This window comes from Lissotriton vulgaris, chromosome 5 (assembly GCF_964263255.1).
Source record: "Lissotriton vulgaris chromosome 5, aLisVul1.2, whole genome shotgun sequence".
NCBI lineage: Eukaryota > Metazoa > Chordata > Amphibia > Caudata > Salamandridae > Lissotriton > Lissotriton vulgaris.
Genome location: NC_141693.1, coordinates 869,393,800 through 869,413,297, shown reverse-complemented (window position 1 = coordinate 869,413,297; position 19,498 = coordinate 869,393,800).

Genomic DNA, 19,498 nt, shown 5'->3' with positions numbered 1-19,498 from the left:
AGTTTTTTACTTCCTTCTTAGGGATGGGAGGTGGACCTAACGTAGAGGGCCGCCAGTGATCATCCCACTTGTTTGTTTCCTTGCCAATCAGGAGTACCTCAGTTTTTGATGAATTTAACTGCAGGCAATTCTTGGTCATCCATCTAGAGATGGCCAGAATATCGTCTTGAAATTTGGCTTGGTCCGTATCCGTGTCCTTCGAAAAGGAGAAGATAAGCTGCGTGTCGTCCTGTCAAAAGGTATGCCGATCCCCGAAACCTGGGCAGGAGCTGAAATTGTCCCAGTTTTTAAAAAGGGACCGCCATTGCTTGCAAACTATAGACTGATCAGTTTGATTGATGTCATGCAAAAACTGCTTGCACCGATACTCTTGGATCGCCTCCAGGGGTGGATGGAAGAACATGAAATACTCAGCCCCTACCAAGCTGGATTCAGAAAGACCACCTCCACCGTTGACTAAATATATAAGGGCTTATTTACAAGCCCCATGCACCACTTTTGTGTCATTTTTAACATGGGAAAAATGATGCAAAAGTGGCGCAAGGGGCTTTAAATAAGCCCCTTAGACTCCAACTTAGATTTTGGAAAACTATGAGAAAATGAAGGTGGCAACCTCTATTTAATTTTTGTGGATCTGAAGTCGGCTTTTGATGTGGTGCCTAGAGCTAAATTATGGGGGATACTTAAGAGACATGGGGATCTCCTGTCATCTTCTGAGCATGTTTATGTGATAACATGCAAGGAATTTTGTTCAAGTAAGGCATGGGAAAGGAGGGGAACTAACCTCCCGCTTTCCAGTAGACAAAGGAGTAAGGCAGGGGTGCATGCTTGCACCTACACTGTTCTGCCTCCTTGTCAACGCATTGTTTGCCCAACTCATTGATGTAAAAGACAACAATACCCCTAAGCTAGCAGGTATAAAGGTCCCAGCAATGATGTTTGCGGATGACACCCTCTTTTTGTCAAAATTGTCTATGGGCATCCAGAGGGTTTTGGATAGTTTTGTCTTTTTTTGTAACAACAGGGGGCTGCAGATCAACACCCAAAAGACCAAGTTAATGGTCTGCAACCCAACCAAGTCATCAGGCTCCAATCCCTGTTTGGTTGGCATGATAGTGGAGAGGGTGACGGTATTTAAATATTTGGGTGTCACCCTGATAGAAAATATGGAGTGGGAGCCACAAATAGCCAAGACCATGTGTAGGAGAGTAGGGTCTGCTTTCCTATGGTCACCCCACTTTTTTCTTTTTGCTTCACTGGTTTTTGACTTAATGTGGCTGTGGGCCTGCTAATCAGACCCACAGCCCTGCTGTTCTCTCTCTAAATTCACAACCATGTACTTTAGGTACATTACCAATTGGGTATTGGGTCACCTTATCAGCCCCTGTACTGTGCACTATAGGTACCCAGGGCATAGGTGCATCCAAGGCCTACCAGGGGCTGCAGCATATCTTTTGCCACCCCTGGCTGGCCATCCAAAATGACACAACTGGCTGATCACTCAGCTGGGCAAGGTGGTGTAATCACCCCTTGCTTAGATATAGTATACCTATGTCTAAACCTATATCCGGACACATATACACTTATAAGTCACTCCTATGGCAGGCCTTAACAATCCTGGAGGCAGAGTGCTTGGTTTTATGTGAGATGGTGCTCTAGCATGAGCTGAGCCTGTCTGAAGCTTTCGGAACCATGTCCTTATAGCTGTTCTGGGATATTGCCATACCATATACTCTTAAGTGCATTATGAACCTTGCGGTTAAATGCTAACTATGGGTTGGCTTTATCAAAACATGTCGTGTAAGGTGTCATACGCTGTGGAATACTACCCCCTTTCCAGTCCTGACGACGGTTGTAGCATTCCACCCTTCTAGAGGGAAAATACATTTTACTTTTCTTAAACGCGGTTAAATCTAACCAGAGCCTCAGCATCACAAAATGGATGCTGCTGCCACAGACACAAGTCTGGCCTCCTGCTGCTGACCAAAACTCCGGCAGGGGAGGCCTGGACAAAAGGTTTCCTGTCACAGGGAAGTGTTACACCACCCCAGACAGGAGATAGTGGATTGGGGCAGGGAGGGCTGAATGAAACTAGACACTGCCTGGGGCACACAAGGTGTCCCATGCAAAGTCCTGTTCAAACTGGTTCTGGGGCACTCCATCCCCAGCTCTGGCGCAAAACTGGACAAAGGGAAAGGGGTGTAACCACCCCCTTCCTGGGTCCCACCTAACAGGTGATCCAGCCCTTTATTTGGAATAAAGGTAGGAGCTGTGCCATAGCACATCAGATCATCCTGACTGAAACTTTGATACATAACTCTGGACCCTTCAACATCCTACTCGACGTAGAAGACTGAAGAATCTCCCTTGTGGTCAAGGAGAGGCCACTCTGTGCAAGCAGGCACGATCAGCGTTCAAAGGTTTTCTTTGCCGTTGCTCCGGCCGGAGCTCGAATGACAGAGACCAACAAGACCTGGACTCTCAGACTTCCATCAGCCCGATCCACAGTCCTAGCAAAGATGAGACCCGTGGAGGCGACGTGAGATGTGGGACCGGCCATCTTGTAAGCTGGCAAAGTGCTTCCTGTGCTGCTCCCGAGGCACCCTCAAAGCTGTGCATTGGGGATTGAGAAGCCCCAGCCCGAGCATCCTGTGCCTTGAAGATCACCTCTCCACACTCACCGAGTGCTGCGTGGGGCCCTTTTGCACTTTTCCTGCTTGACGCATTGTCCGGTCACTTGCCCGTTGGCTAGTGGCCTCTGTGACGATGATCCTTCAAATTTACACTGCAGGTCTGGTTGCTCCAGACTGGCCCTAGCTCCCCTGAAAAGGAGCCACCAATTTCACCTTGCTGGTCTGATCCAGAAGCCATCTTTGATTCCTGAATGGGTTGCATTTGCCAAGGCCTGTTGACTCCGATTCGAGAACCGACACTGCCGACAGCGAGAGCCTTTGTGGGACAGCCCGTGTTCAACTCCTGGTTGTCATTGATACTTCCTGGTCCACATGGCAACTGAGACAATCTACTCAACATCACCTGATCGCAACCCGACATCGCCTGGTTCCTTGTTCCATCCTGGTCACTGGCTAGTGACCTAGACTCTGTCCTCTCTGCTTTCAGGTACTCTACATCTTCGATCCACCCTTGGATCCAACCGGACTCTTCTCTCCTGGTCGCCTGCAGCATCTTTTCCTCCAGGCTCCACAGAACTCTACGAAGAAACCCGACGCACTTTGACACCTATGCACCCGCTTCCTGTGGGTGAGGTAACGAGGGTACTCCGGTGCCCCTGTAGTGATTTACATCCCTAGTGTCCTAGTTTCAAGTGGCTAAGTTCTAGTCCAGTCAGAAGACTCCCAAACCTATAACTTTCTAATTTTTACGCACCAATGACTTGTATGGTAAACTCAGTTGCCTACAGACATTGCACCGCATCCTGTGGGCCTCCTATGTCCTAACCTTTGTTAGTCCAGTGTAGCCCCAGTGATTCCCAAGGCACTAGGCCTTACCATTGTTCGTGACGTGGTACTTATACCACTTTTTTAATATATGGTTTGAGTGGCCACCCGGCCTATCCATAATTGTGCAGCTTATTGTATGTTATATGAAGTTCTTTGTTTAACGCTTGTGCTTCTGTGCTCATAAAGAGTACAGGGGATTATTCTAGTAATAAATGCATATATTTTATAATATATAACTTGTGTGGTGTCCTTTCATTTGATATTAAATGGATTGCATATGGTAAAACAGCTGGCTTCACATGCCCTCTTGAGTTTAGCCTAAGACTGCTTTTGTCCATGCTACCCCTAGGATAGCTGGTCTATAAGGTTGACATACAACCAATCACCATAAGGGTCGTTTGGACTGGTGCAAGGTGCTCACTAGAATTAGTGAGCATCATATACCAGGCCAACTTCTCACATTGGTGTGCAGCGGTTGGGATTTGAGCTTGCTGTTTGTTTTACAAATTGTAATCTTTGACAATATCATTTGAAAGATCACATAAAGTACCGTAGGTACATATAAACAAAGCTTTACATACTTAAGTTCTACTGAACTTATGGTTGTAGACCGAAGGGCTTAGCACACCCTGACTACAACCTCTAGAGAGGTTCAAGTAGGTAAGCACATAGTGTAGGTAGGTGCACACACCTTCACCTCACTAGTCATGGCTGGAGCAGTTGAACCACTCAGTTCTCTACCTGTGGGTGACCCTCACAAGGCACCATCCAGCTATGAAAAACTCAGCTTCAGAGACTTGAGTGCCTTGTGCGTCTCAAGAGGGCTGAAAAGGGGTCATAACCCCATCATCCCAATCCTGATATCTATCCTAGAGAAAGCTGATCTAGAGAGGGGTCTGGAACCAGGTCCCTCAGGTAATGCAGGAGAGGGAGCCACCATAGACGACGAGACCAATACCCCAGAAGTTGAGGTAGAAGAAAATGAGGACTCAGATGATCAGGGGGATGGCCAGGTTCAGGTCAGAAGACTGAGCAAGGCTAACCTAAGCCTACATGGGGATGGAGAGGTGTTACACCTTCCCAGACCTAATAGTAGACTTAACCCTGGCAATAGAAGGGATAGATCTCCTTCCAATGAGTATAACCAGTCTAATGCCTCAAGGGGATATCAAAGGGGAATGACTTCCCCCCAGAGAAGAGAACATGAGGCTAGGATGAGAACTGTCCAACTGCAGATTGAGAAAGAAGAGACAACCATGGCCCAAGCTAAACTTGCTTTAGCAAGGGAGCAAAAATTAAGTGGATTAGATTCCACTGGTGGCAGCAGTATCCCTAAGGATAAAGACAGGTCCTATGATCATAGAAACCCGAGTAAGATTGTGCCCCCTACAGAGATGGGGATGACATCCACAAATGGATAACTGCTCTTGAGAGAGCCTGCATGGTACAGAAGGTTCCCCAAGATCAGTGGGCAGCAATCTTGTGGCTCTCCTTTTCAGAAAAAGGGAGAAACAAGCTCCTCTCTGTTAGACCTGAGGATGCTAAAAACTATACTGTCCTGAAGAGTGCTCTTATTGAAGGGTTTGGCCTAACCACTGAACAATACAGGTTGTTGTTCAGAGATACCCAAAAAGCTCAGACTCAGGACTGGACTGATGTTGTTGATTGTGCCACTAAGGCTCTGGAAGGTTGGCTGCTTGGTAGTAAAGTTAAGGACTATACAGTATTGTATAATTTGATCATGAGAGAGCAAATCCTTAATAACTGCCAGAACCAGTTGTTGCACCAACACCTGATTGACTCAGATCTGACCTCTCCACACGAATTGGGAAAGAGGGCAGACAAATGGGTCAGAACCAGGGTTAAGCAGAAACCCCAGAACCATGGAGGTGATCAGAAAAAGACAGACCAGAAGGGTGGAGATCAGAAACAAAAAGACCAGAATTCTTCTTCAGGCCCCCAAAATACTACTAATGAGGGGGGTCCCAAATTGGAAAGAAAAAGAAGAAGAATGACGACCCAAAGAAACCTTGGTGTAATTACTGTAAGCCAGTTTCTCACTGGTTTAGTGAGTGCACTAAGAAAGGTGGAGCCCCTGCCACTGCAGCCCCTAAGGCAACTGCACCCCCTAGTACAGTCAGCAGTGGCAGCCCCCAAACTAAAGTTATAGTGGGGTTAACCATGGGTCCTGAGATGGAGTCTGGCTTAGTCAGAGTTCCTACTCAGGCAGTCTTGATCTGTCATGTGGACATGCCAATGGCCATTACTGTGAGTCCCAATACTTTGGGCAAGTACAGGCAGACGCCTTTGATTAATGGTAAAGTGGCTCAGGCCTACAGGGACACATGTGCCAGTGTCACTATGGTGACACCTAACTTTGAGGACCCTGGACAACTTGTACTAGGTGATAATTACCTAGTGACCAATGCTAGCAATGTCACTACTCCCCATAGTGTGGCAATTGTTAACTTCTCCTGGGGGGGGGGGGGGTAACTGGCCTCAAGAGAGTTGTGGTGAGTGCAGACCTCCCAGTTGAATATCTTTTGGGCAATGATCTAGAGGACTCAGTATGGTCAGAAGTGGAGTACAGGACTCATGCAGAGATGCTAGGAAAGCCAAGAAAGATGTCGTACGGAATCATATTAAAGAGATTAAGAAACCGGGCACAGATCATACTATTACAGAAAACAAACAGATTGTAGAAGCATTTCAGGAATACTTTACGAATGTGTATGCAGAAGACCTTTGTCCAGATAAGGATGAGATTGAGACCTGGCTACCTCTAATAAAACCATTGTCAGATGAGGATATGCTTGGGCTCAATAAGGAAATTACTCAAGAAGAGCTGATAAAAGTGATCAAAGATAGCAAAAGAGGGAAAGCCCCTGGACCAGACGGTCTACCCGCAGAAGTGTACAAAGCCCTAGGAAATACGTTGGCCCCCACTCTGTGCCACTTGTATAATAAAATTTTTAGGGGGGAAGCGAAAATTCCAAGTTCTTGGAACGAGGCAAATATTGTTTTAATACTCAAACCAGGGAAATCTCCAAAAAATATGGATGCCTATAGGCCGATTTCACTTTTAAATTGTGATTATAAATTTTTTTCTAAAATTTTGGCCGACAGGCTAGGTAAAATCATCCATAAATTGATACATGAAGATCAAAGAGGTTTCATTAAGATGAGGTATTTAAAAGACCTTACCTACTCTTTGATAGGCATGATAGATTTAGCCTCTAAGTATGAATATCCCTTGGCAGTGATAGCATTAGACGCTGCCAAGGCTTTTGACCGAGTTAATTTTGTATATTTAAAAACTCTCCTGCAATATATCAACTTAGGAGATAAATGTACGCAATCCATTTTCTCATTATATTGTGCCCCGATTTCACGAGTACTTATAAATGGAACTCTTACACTTCCTATCAGGGTAATGCAGGGTACCCGGCAAGGATGTCCCTTATCACCTTTACTTTTCAATATATATATAGAGCCTCTTGTTTGTAAAATTAGAGCCTCAGAAGAGATACCCCCTTTTGCTGTGATGGACTGGTCAAAGAAATTAGGTTTATATGCGGATGATATTATAGTTTATTCTACTAATTTAGTTAGCTCTTTGGAAAATTTAGTAAACACAACAAAAGACTTTGGTAGGATTTCCGGTTACCAGTTAAATCAAGAAAAGACTGAGATAATGACTTGGAATCTTAACACAAGAGGGGCAAAAACTACAGCAGAAATGAGATATCTTGGTGTCAGGATTACACAGAAGATTGAGGACTTGGCTAAAACTAATCTTGATAGAGTGAAAAAAGAGGTTGGTGATATGCTAAAAAGCTGGATGAACATACCTTTGTCAATATATGGGAGATCTAACCTTGTAAAGATGGTGATTATACCAAAAATTACTTTTTTGTTTGAGACTATTCCGTTGTGCTTTAAAAAGGAATGGCTGGCGAAAATACAAAGTATGATAATTTCATTTATTTGGGCGTCAAAAACCTCTCGAATTTCATGGAAGAAAATAAGAAGAAGTGTAAATAAAGGAGGATTGGCGGCTCCAGATCTACAAATATATGCATGGGCTTTTTGTTTAAAAAATTGCAGGATGTTATTGGGTACCCTTGTTCATTCTCAGATCGGCGGACTTTTTGGGACAATGCTGAAGATATCAGGTTATCACGAGTTTGGTTACTTATATAAGTTTGGAGATCCCAGGTTTTTTAAAAAGGTGAAACTCAAGACTTTGAGGGACCTGGCTGAGATTTGGTATAAAATAAGAAAAATATCTAAGATCCCTTATCTTAGTTATATGGCTCCGATATGGGAATCGCCGGGAGCTCCTACCTGGACAAGAGATGCGTTAGCTGTAAATTTGATAAAGGAGCCCGCCTTGCAAAGATGGAAAGATTTATTTCAAGATGGAAATTTAATTTCTTGGAGTTCCTGCCAACAAAAGTGGGGCCCAGTTTTTTCGAAATATAAATACTTACAGATTAAAAGTTGGGCAAATCAGGCAGAATCAGGGATTGGACGGGAAAATGATTTTGAACTAAAGTTGGAGTCAATGGGTTTTAAGAAGGAAGTTGCTTGCTGGTATTGGCGAATATTGGAAATCGAGGATGGAATATTTGATTTACCAGAGACCCTGTGGAAGAAAAGCTTGCCAAGGATCGCTACAGAAGACCAATGGCAAGTAACTATGAGCATGCTATACAGAATTGTCAAACCTGCAAACCTAAGGTGAAATGTTTTATTTACCATTCACAGGGCATACTGGTCCCCGTACAGGCTCTCTAAATTTAAGGATGGAGGAATTGTCGAATGTCCAAAATGTAAAGCTCCAAATGTCGAGGACTTACATATGTTTGTATCATGTCCGAATATCAAACAATTTTGGATTGACGTGAGTAACTCTCTTTCCAAATCATTGAATCAACCCATCGAGGTAAGCCCTGAATTAATTATTTCTGGGAGATATGATTTACAAAACAGAGTTTTGGGTAACAATGTTAGACTTATTTTTTATGCTATGTTGTTAGCACGCCGAGAGATTTGTAAATTATGGGTCTCACCACTTAGTCCTACTTTATTGGATTGGATCTTAGCCATGAGATACATGGCTAAGCTTGATATGTTAGATCACTCTAAAAGAAATAGAGGTTTTTGGATACCCTTCCTGCAAAATTTTGGTTAAAGTTATATTTATGTTAAAAGTCCGATGATTAAGCCCGTGCCTGTCTCGCTGGTATATGGAGCATCCGAGGACGAGGAATAGAGATGGTGGAGGATACACATCTTGGGTCAGGTGGGCAAGAAGGATAGTTGAGAGGAGACCAGACCCAAAAATATGTGTTGTCTGCGCCCCATTACTCTAAACCAGCCTAAGAGACAATAACAGCCCAGTGGTGGATTAGTACAAAGTTATGGGCGGCAAGACGGCAAATGAGGATAAGATTAAAAAAAAAAAAAAAAAAAAAGAGATGCTAGGTATTTTAGCACATGTCCTTGCTGTGATCAGGTCACAGGCCAAAAAGTGCTTACCTGAACCTGTGCTGGATCTTGAAACAATAGACCAGACACAACCCAAGAGAAAGAGCAAGAGGGTAAAGGCAGTGCCTTCCCACTTGCCCCAGGTTGAGGATCAGCCCTCTCAGGAGGCTGATTATGTGATCCAAGAGGAGACTGTCCTGGAAGAGCTTGAACCTGATCAGGTTGAGTTTCTGGGGACAGGGGGACCCTCAAGGGCAGATCTGGGGCAGGCTCAGTTAACTTGTCCTTCTCTTGAACCCCTCAGACAGCAGGCTGCTGCTGAGGCTACTGGGAATGCTCAAGGTACCCATAAAGTGTATTGGGATGATGGGCTCCTATATTCAGAGGCCAGAGTCCCCAAGCCTGGTGCTTCCATGAAGTTGGTCATACCTCTGCAATTTAGGGGCTTCCTTCTAACCTTGGTAACGATATTCCTCTAGCAGGACACTTAGGCCAGAACAAGACTTGGGACAGGCTTGTCCCTCACTTTCACTGGCCTCACATGCCAGAAGATACAAAGGAGTTTTGTTGCTCCTGTGCTACTTGCCAAGCCAGTGGCAAATCAGGTGGCACCACAAAGGCCCCCTCATACCGCTACCTGTGGTGGGGGTACCCTTTGAGAGAGTGGGGATAGACATTGTTTGACCAATGGACCCCCAAACAGCATCTGGGCACAGATTTATACTGGTGGTAGTGGATCATGCCACCAGGTTTCCAGAGGCAATTCCCCTGAGGACCACAGCAGCTCCTGTTGTGGCAAGGGCCCTACTTGGAGTCTTCTCCAGAGTGGGCTTTCCAAAGGAGGTGCTTTCAGACAGAGGTACCAACTTCATGTCTGGATATCTAAAAGCAATGTGGAAAGAGTGTGGTGTTAACTATAAGTTCACTACACCCTACCATCCACAGTGCAATGGGCTTGTTGAAAGATTTAACAAGACCCTAAAAGGGATGATAAAAGGGTTACCTGAAAAGCTTAGGCGAAGATGGGACATCCTATTAACCTGCCATCTCTTTGCTTACAGAGAGGTCCCGCAAAAGGGGGTTGGCTACAGCCCCTTTGAGCTTTTGTTTGGGCATCCTGTAAGGGGTCCCCTGTGTCTTGTGAAGGAAGGATGGGAGTTACCTCTCAAAAAGCCTAAACCTTACATAGTGGACTATGTACTTGGTCTCCGCTCCAGGATGGCTGAATACATGGAGAAAGCTTCAAAAAATGTGGAGGCCAGCCAAGAACTCCAAAAAGCTTGGCATGACCAAAAGGCTGTGCTGACTGAGTACCAGCCAGGGCAGAAGGTGTGGGTTTTGGAGCTAGTGGCCCCAGCAGCTCTCCAAGACAAATGCTCTGGACCACACACCATAATTGAGAAAAAGAGAGAGGTCACCTACTTGGTGGACCTTGGCACCCCTAGGAGCCCCCACAGGGTGCTCCATGTAAACAGACTGAAGGCATATGTGGACTGGACAGACATGGGCATGCTCATGGCTACAGACGGGGAGAAGGAGGAAGAGAGTGACCCTCTTCCAGACCTGTTATCCCATAACCCTGATGATGGCTCAGTTGATGGTGTGGCCTTAGCTGGCAGCCTCACTGACCAACAGCAACAGGACTGCAGACAGGTTCTACAGTCTTTCAGACATATGTTTTCATTGACACCTAGTCAGACTAACTAGTACACCCATGAGGTGGACACTGGTGACAGTCTGCCTGTGAAGAGTAAGATCTACAGGCAACCTGACCATGCCAGGGATTGTATAAAGACTGAGGTGAAGAAAATGCTTGAGCTTGGAGTAATTGAGCCATCAGAGAGCCCCTGGGACAGCCCAGTAGTCCTTGTACCAAAACCTCACACCCAAGATGGTAAGAGAGAGATGGGGTTCTGTGTGGACTATAGATGTCTCAATGCTGTCACTAGGACAGATGCTCACCCCATTCCAAGAGCAGATGAGCTCATTGATAGATTGGCTTCTGTGAAGTTTCTTAGCACATTTGATTTGACAGCTGGTTATTGGCAAATCAGGTTAGCTGAGGAGTCCAAGGCCAAAACAGCTTTCTCAACCCCTGGAGGTCATTATCAATTTGTGGTGATGCCCTTTGGTTTGAAGAATGCATCTGCCACTTTCCAAAGGTTTTTCACAGTTTTCTGTTGCACAGGCTAAAACATATTCAATAAGAGTACATTCAATTCAACATGACTGAATAACTTGCATCTATCCCTTGTTGGTCGCACAAACGCTGTGAAAATGTTGATTCTTCCAAAGTTTCTTTATTTTTTTCGCACCATACCACTTCTTTTTTCCTCATCAGTTTTTAGTAAAATAGATCGAATTATATCTAGGTTTTTATGGGGTTACCGCCGTACCAGGCGATCCATTAAGTGGTATATTCTTCAGAGAGTACGTGGTGGTTTAAGCATCCCTAGTTTCCGACTTTATTATTGGGTTATTACTCTCAAATTGATGGGCATCTTATTATTCCAAGAGTATAGTTTAGACAAATCTTTAATACCATCTATATATGAAATGCTGTTGGGAACTAAAGTGCGTCAATGTCTGGTAAAATTCACAGAACCCAGCTATTACAAAAAAACCAAGTTCAAGATTATGATATCTGTATTCCAGCTATGGAAACAAATTAATAAGAAATTCTATTTCCTATCTAAATTGAATTACTATACGCCTTTATTTGGGAACCCCTTACTGCCTGGGATTTTTTCTGATCCTATCATGCACCGTTGGCACGGTCTTCAGATTTGTTTACTTGGGCAGCTATATCAAGATGGATCTTTTGTTTCGTTTGCTGAGTTACAGATGCAATTTGACCTCACTAGAGGTGATTTTTTAAAATTTCTGCAGATTCGCAGTTTTTTGGAATCTAATAATCTACTACACACTGATTTAATGCATACGTCTGATGTTTTGGAGAGCAGTAGGAAGAAAAATAAAATTGGTGTAATTTATCAATTAATGTTAAACAGAGTGCCAGATAACTTAGATTTCTATGTGGAGAAATGGCAAAGAAATCTGGGAATTGAGGGAATTGATATCTCTAGGGCTCTAGAGGTGGGCAACAGGGTTCTAGTTATTGGCTCCCTTAAAAGTCAGCATTTTATGTCAGTGTTTGACCTGTATTATACACCATCAAAATTAGCAAAATGGAAAGCCCTAAAGGGAACTGGATGTAGCCGTTGTGGGCTTTTTGCCGCGGATTTAAATCATATGCTCTTTAGTTGCCCGAAAATTGTGCAATTTGTGTTTAAAGTTCAAGAATTTTTGAATAGTGTGTTGAATGCTAATATCATCTTATCACCTGTATTAATAATATTTGGAATTCAAATGGAACTTACCGAGTTATCGGCAGCTGAAGAAGGTTTTCAATTTATTGCAATGGCAGTATTACGATCTTGCATAACTTCCCGCTGGCTCGACATGGATTCGCCATTGTTTTATCACTGGCAATCTAAATTATTAAATATTTATAGGCTGGAGAATGCTGTTTACAAATTTAAGGGTCGGAAAAGGAAGATCTTTGGCCAAAAATTATGGTCACCAATCGCAACTTGGATATGAGAATTCTGTCTAGTTTTTCTTTTTCTTTTAGGGTGTTTCATCTTTCTGTAGTTTTATTGTCATGAATAATTGTGCCTTCTTCTGTTATATGTATTGTATGCTATACGTGCTGTATATGCAATTTACCACTGCCCAAAAAACTCAATAAAAAATATCCAAAAAAAAACAATTCAACATGTAAAGACACATAAATTGTATATTGTTGTCTTTTGTCTTTAATCCTTTTATTCTTGTTCTTTTTCTTCCACTCCCTTGTGCCAAAGCATTTCGTCGTATGCGGGTATAACCCCTGCGACTTCCTCAGGGCTAGAAGCAATACATAAAACTCTTTATTACATATACAGTAGGCCAAAACAATATATCCCGTAGCCCAAACAATGCACCAATTTGAGTGCAGGGATTACTAAAATATGTGCACCATACATAGGTATAAGTGATAACATAAGTGAATAGGGTTATAGTATCACCCTCTGTGTTTATATAACACGCAGTGTTTCATTCCACCAACAAAGTATCCCATAACTACTATTTCTACACAAAACACAAATTCCACCATATATTATCATAACAAATGGTACCTTCTGTATCTTTGGCTGAAAATAGCCCTGTAATGAGATGAATTCGTATAGTAACGATTAGCCTAGAAGCTACGGAGGCATGAATCTATATTGCAGAATGCATTATAGTATTTATGTTCACACCACGTCGAACTCTTACCTTACTTTGCCGTTCAGCACAAATTCATTAGTCTTTCCTTCTAATTTTGTATTTCGTGGCTATTATAACCACTACCTATAGAATAACAATGGATCATCACCACTTGCACAGCCTGTATTACCACAAATATAGGACAAATCTTTCAGATATAACTGTATATTTATAACCTACATCAACCAAAAATGTATTTTCTCTCTTCATATAGACCAGAATAACTCCTTGTAACCTCTTTGCAAACAAATAATGTCATTACACATTGCTATTTATTGGCTAATTTTCACCATGCAAAATACCATTCTCAAAATAAAAACCTTTTTGAGTCTACAATTACTATCTATATACACCCAGTTCCAGCTCTATCCCTTATGGTTTAGTCAGACATCCCTTTCTGTTTGTTGTATAACAACACCATCAAATATCTGTCAGACACTTACTAATTCGATCGTGTATCACAGTGCAGTAAGTATTCGATTCTTCCAAATTTAAACAGGGCTCCCCAAGACGGAGCGATTTTCTTGATCCAATTTGGTTTCACCTCAGAGTACGAGGGACCTAAAACGTATATCAAAAGAGTTCATTTAATTAGAATAAATTTGTCTGTCTCAAAGTGTAGATCGACTCTTTAAGATTAATCTGTCTGTGAAGGCGCTGCACCTATCTAGTCGCGGTCTTCTCCAAACGAAACACTCTATCCAATGCGATCGCCATGTCGGTTTCTACCACGCTGTACTAAATACCTGGATATCAAGAGAGGACTAACACTAATGGTAAACCGACGCCATCTTGAAGTGTGTCAAACTTACTCGTTTCGAATCGCATTCCACCAAAATGTGTTTAATTGCAATATTACAAATTATATTCCTCCTAGATGTATTATGAGATGTCAAAAGGATATTAATGTCTTTCATTCTGAAGTTGCCTGTGACTCCTGCCACCCCTCTTCCCACGCCTTGTTTTACCATATTTTCTGTTTTCTTGGTTTGATCCCTGTTTCCTTGTTTGATTCGATTGACCTCTAGCATAAAGGAAGAGTTTCCTAAAGGGTGCGGTTGCTTTGATATAGCAGAAGATGCACACTCTGTCTCGCTGTCACTGGTTGGTATAGTACTTAATGAAGTGTTACTCGATGTAAGTGAAACAGGTGCCGGTACTTGTTTAGTTTTGTCCACTTGAATTAAGTAATCATATTTACTAGAGAATGTGAACACTCTACCCGTATTGTAATTCACCTCATCTCTTTTATTTTTCAGGCTTTTCTCTGCTTAATGTCATTTTGATGGTTTAATAAAACTTATTTCAAGATCTCATAGTTTTTTGTTGTGGGTTCTGGCCAAAACAGCTTTCTCAACCCCTGGAGGTCATTATCAACTTGTGGTGATGCCCTTTGGTTTGAAGAATGCACCTGCCACTTTCCAAATGTTGGTGAATCAAGTCCTTTCTGGGTTGGATGACTTTTGTGCAGCTTATCTGGATGATATTGCTGTCTTCAGCTCCACCTGGGAGGATTACCTGATTCACCTGAAGAAGGTTTTGGAGGCCCTGCAAAAGGCAGGCCTAACTATCAAGGCAACAAAGTGCCAGATAGGGCAGAGTAAGGTTGTGTACCTGGGCCACCTGGTAGGTGGGAGTCAGGTTCAACCACTGGAGAGTAAGATCCAGACCATACAGGACTGGGCTCCTCCAACAACCCAGACACAGGTCAGAGCTTTATTGGGCCTGTCTGGGTACTACAGAAAATGTGTAAAGAATTATGGGTCCATTGTGACACCACTAAATGATCTGAGATCCAAGAAGATGCCAAAAAAGGTTCAGTGGACAGTTAGCTGTCAAAAGGCATTTGATGACATGAAGAAGGCCATGTGCTCTGCACCTATCTTAAAGAGTCCTGACTACTCCAAAGAGTTTATTGTCCAAACAGATGCTTCTGAGTTGGGGGTGGGAGCTGTGCTTTCACAACCTAATGTAGATGGTCAAGACCAGCCCATTGCTTTTATTAGCAGAAGGCTGACCCCTAGAGAGAAACGTTGGTCAGCCATTGAGAGGGAGGCATTGACTGTGATTTGGGCCCTGAAGAAGTTGAGACCATACTTGTTTGGCACTCACTTCAGAATTCAGACAGACCATAAGCCCCTCTTGTGGCTAAATCAGATGAAGGGGGAGAATCCCAAACTGCTCAGGTGGTCCATTTCCCTACAGGGGATGGACTGTACAGTGGAGCACAGACCAGGGACTGACCATGGCAATGCAGATGGTCTCTCCAGGTATTTCCACTTAGAACACGATAGACTTATCTGGTCAAGGTTAAGTTTAATGTCCCTGCGTTGGGGGGGGGGGTTATATAGGAGAGTAGGGTCTGCTTTCCTATGGTAACCCCACTATTTGCTTTTTGCTTCACTGGTTTTCGACTTAATGTGGCTGTGGGCCTGCTAATCAGACCCACAGCCCTGCTCTTCCCTCTCTAAATTCACAACCATGTACTTTAGGTACATTACCAATTGGGTATTGGGTCACCTTATCAGCCCCTGTACAGTGTACTATAGGTACCCAGGGCATAGGTGCATCCAAGGCCCACCAGGGGCTGCAGCATATCTTTTGCCACCACTGGCTGGCCACCCAAAATGGCACAACTGGCTGATCACTCAGCTTGGGCAAGGTGGTGTAATCACCCCTTGCTTAGATATAGTATACCTATGTCTAAACCTATATCTGGACACATATAAACCTATAAGTCACTCCTATGGCAGGCCTTAACAATCCTGGAGGCACAGTGCTTGGTTTTTTGTGAGATGGTGCTCTAGCTTGAGCTGAGTCTGTCTGCAGCTTTCAGAACCATGTCCTTATAGCTGTTCTGGGATATTGCCATACCATATACTCTTAAGTGCATTATGAACCTTGCGGTTAAATGCTAACTATGGTTTGGCTTTATCAAAACATGTCGTGTAAGTTGTCATACGCTGTGGAATACTACCCCCTTGCCAGTCCTGACAACGGTTGTAGCATTCCACCCTTCTAGAGTGAAAATACATTTTACTTTCCTTAAACGCGGTTAAATCTAACCAGAGCCTCAGCATCACAAAATGGATGCTGCTGCCACAGACACAAGTCTGGTCTCCTGCTGCTGACCGAAACTCCGGCAGGGGAGGCCTGGACAAAAGGTTTCCTGTCACAGGGAGGTGTTACACCACCTCAGACAGGAGATGGTGGATTGGGGCAGGGAGGGCTGAATGAAACTAGACACTACCTTGGGCACACAAGGTGTCCCATGCAAAGTCCTGTTCAAACCGGTGCTGGGGCACTCCAGCCCCAGCTCTGGCACGAAACTGAAAAAGGGAAAGGGGTGTAACCACCCCCTTCCTGGGTCCCACCCATAGGAGGGACCTAGCAGGTGATCCAGCCCCTTGATTTGGAATAAAGGTAGGAACTGTGCCATAGCACATCAGATCACCCTGACTGAAACTTTGATACAAAACTCTGGACCCTTCGACATCCTACTCGACGTAGAAGACTGAAGAATCTCCCTTGTCAAGGAGTGGCCACCCTGTGCAAGCAGGCACCATCAGCGCTCATAGGTTTACTTTGCAGTTGCTCCCGCCGGAGCTCGAACGACAGAGACAAACAAGACCTGGACTCCCAGACCTCCAATAGCCCGATCCACAGTCCTAGCAAAGCTGAGACCCGTGGAGGCGACGTGAGACGTAGGACCGGCCATCTTGGAAAGCCAGTGAAGTGCTTCCTGTGCAGCTCCCGAGGCACCCTCGAAGCTGTGCATTGGGAATTGAGAAGCCCCAGCCCCGAGCAGCCTGTGCACCGAAGATAACCTCTCCACACTCACTGAGTGCTGCGTGGGGCCCTTTTGCACTTTTTCCTGCTCAACGCGTTGGCTAGTGGCCTCTGTGACAACGATCCTTCAAATTTACACTGCTGGTCTGGTTGTTCCAGACTGGCCCTAGCTCCCCTGAAAAGGAGCCACCGATCTGACCTTGATGGTCTGATCCAGAAGCCATCTTTGAGTCCTGAATGGGTTGCATTTGCCAAGGCCTGTTGACTCTGATTCGAGAACCGAAACCGCCGACAGAGAGAGCCTTTGTGGGACAGCCCGTGTTCAACTCCTGGTTGTTATTGATACTTCCTGGTCAATGTGGCACTGAGACAAACTACTCGACATCACCTGAGCACAACCCGACATCGCCTGGTTCCTTCCTGGTTCCATCCTGGTCACTGGCTAGTGACCTAGACTCTGTCCCCTCTGCTTTCAGGTACTCTACATCTTCGATCCACCCTTGGATCCAACCAAACTCTTCTCTCCTGGTCGCCTGCAGCATCTTTTCCTCCAGGCTCCACAGAACTCCACGAAGAAACCTGACGCACTTTGACACCTATGCACCCGCTTCCTGTGGGTGAGGTAACGAGGGTACTCCGGTGCCCCTGTAGTGATTTACATCAGTAGTGTCCTAGTTTCAAGTGGCTAAGTTCTAGTCCAGTCGGAAGACTCCCAAACCTATAACTTTCTCATTTTTACGCACCATTTACTTGTATGGTAAACGCGGTTGCCTATAGACACTGCACCCGCATCCTGTGGGCCTATTATGTCCTAACCTTCATTAGTCCAGTGTAGCCCCAGCGATTCCCAAGGCCCTAGGCCTTACCATTGTTCATGACGTGGTACTTATACCACGTTTTTATTATATGGTTTGAGTGGCCACCAGGCCTATCCATAATTGTGCAGCTTATTGTATGTTATATGAAGTTCTTTGTTTAACGCTTGTGCTTCTGTGCTCAAAAAGAGTATAGGGAATTATTCTAGTAATAAATACATATATTTTATAACACACAACTTGTGTGGTGTCCTTTCATTTGATATTAAAAGGATTGCATATGGTAAAACAGCTCGCTTCACATGCCCTCTTGAGTTTAGCCTAAGACTGCTTTTGTCCATGCTACCCCTAGGATAGCTGGTCTATAAGGTTGACTTACAACCAATCACCATAAGGATCGTTTGGACTGGTGCAAGGTGCTCACTAGAATTAGTGACCATCATATACCAGCCCAACTCCTCACACCATGGTAAAATTGACTCAGACTACTGGGGGTATTATAAAACTACTCAGAAACTCTACCGCTAAACCCGCTGGGCCATTAGTAAAGATTTATAAGGTGCAGGCCAGGGGTGAGGCATTGTATAGGGAGGATTATGGGGTCACTGTTCCTGTACTAACGTGCGTAAAGTAGAGAATAGTTTTATGAGGCGGATCCTAGGTCTCCCTGTTAGCACCCCTCTGTTCCCCCTACAACTTGACCTAGGAATCAGACCAATTGGCGATGAAATTGGTCACATACCGCTAACCCTAACCCTAACCCTAACCCGTAGACTGTGGGTGACGCCGCAATTGGCAGCCTATCGATCGGAACTAAAAGAGGTCCTGAATCTACCGGGTGAGACAAAATCCTCTGATTTACATACATCAATGATGAATGCTGTAGGCTACGAAAGCCTAGTCTTTGGAATAATCCAGAGGAAGGATGTTTTGCAAACTCATAGTACAAATTTACCATATGTCCAAATTTGTAGCTATTGAAGGGAGCTCAACCACAGGATACCTGACAACTGAATTTCTGTTAATGAAAGAGGAATACATAACTGAGCCCTTTCTTTTCAACCTCCCTTAGCAAGGAAATTATATGTCTAGTTTAGACATGGTACCCTGCCGCTTTGTACTTTTTCATGGAAATGGTCAAAGACAGCTTTGCGAGGGTGCCCTGCCTGTAACTATGAGGAAGAGTCAGAGCTCCATGTTTTCTGTTTTCTTTTTTTGCCCTGGCTATAAGCTATTTAGGCAGCGTTGGCTTATCAAGTTGTGTAGGAATTTAGGGATCGTGCATTGTCATGAGGCATTTAGAGTCCTGAAAACTGACACTCACACGCCAATTGTATTCACTGTATCCCGATTCTTAATCTCAATGTGGCATAGACATTGGACTCTTTTAAATCAGTTATTAAAGCCACAAGTGCACACAATGTCTCCATCTGTAACTGATTCAATGTACATTTTAAAGTCTTTTAAAATGTAACAATGTCCCCATCCGTTAATGGTTTAATCTAGATTTTAAGTTTCTTATGTCTTAAATTCTATTTTACTGATGTACTAAGTTTTACTTTTCCTGGCATGTGTATTCTCTAAACCCCAAGGTGGTTCGCAAGATGCTTCCCTTGGACCTACCATCAT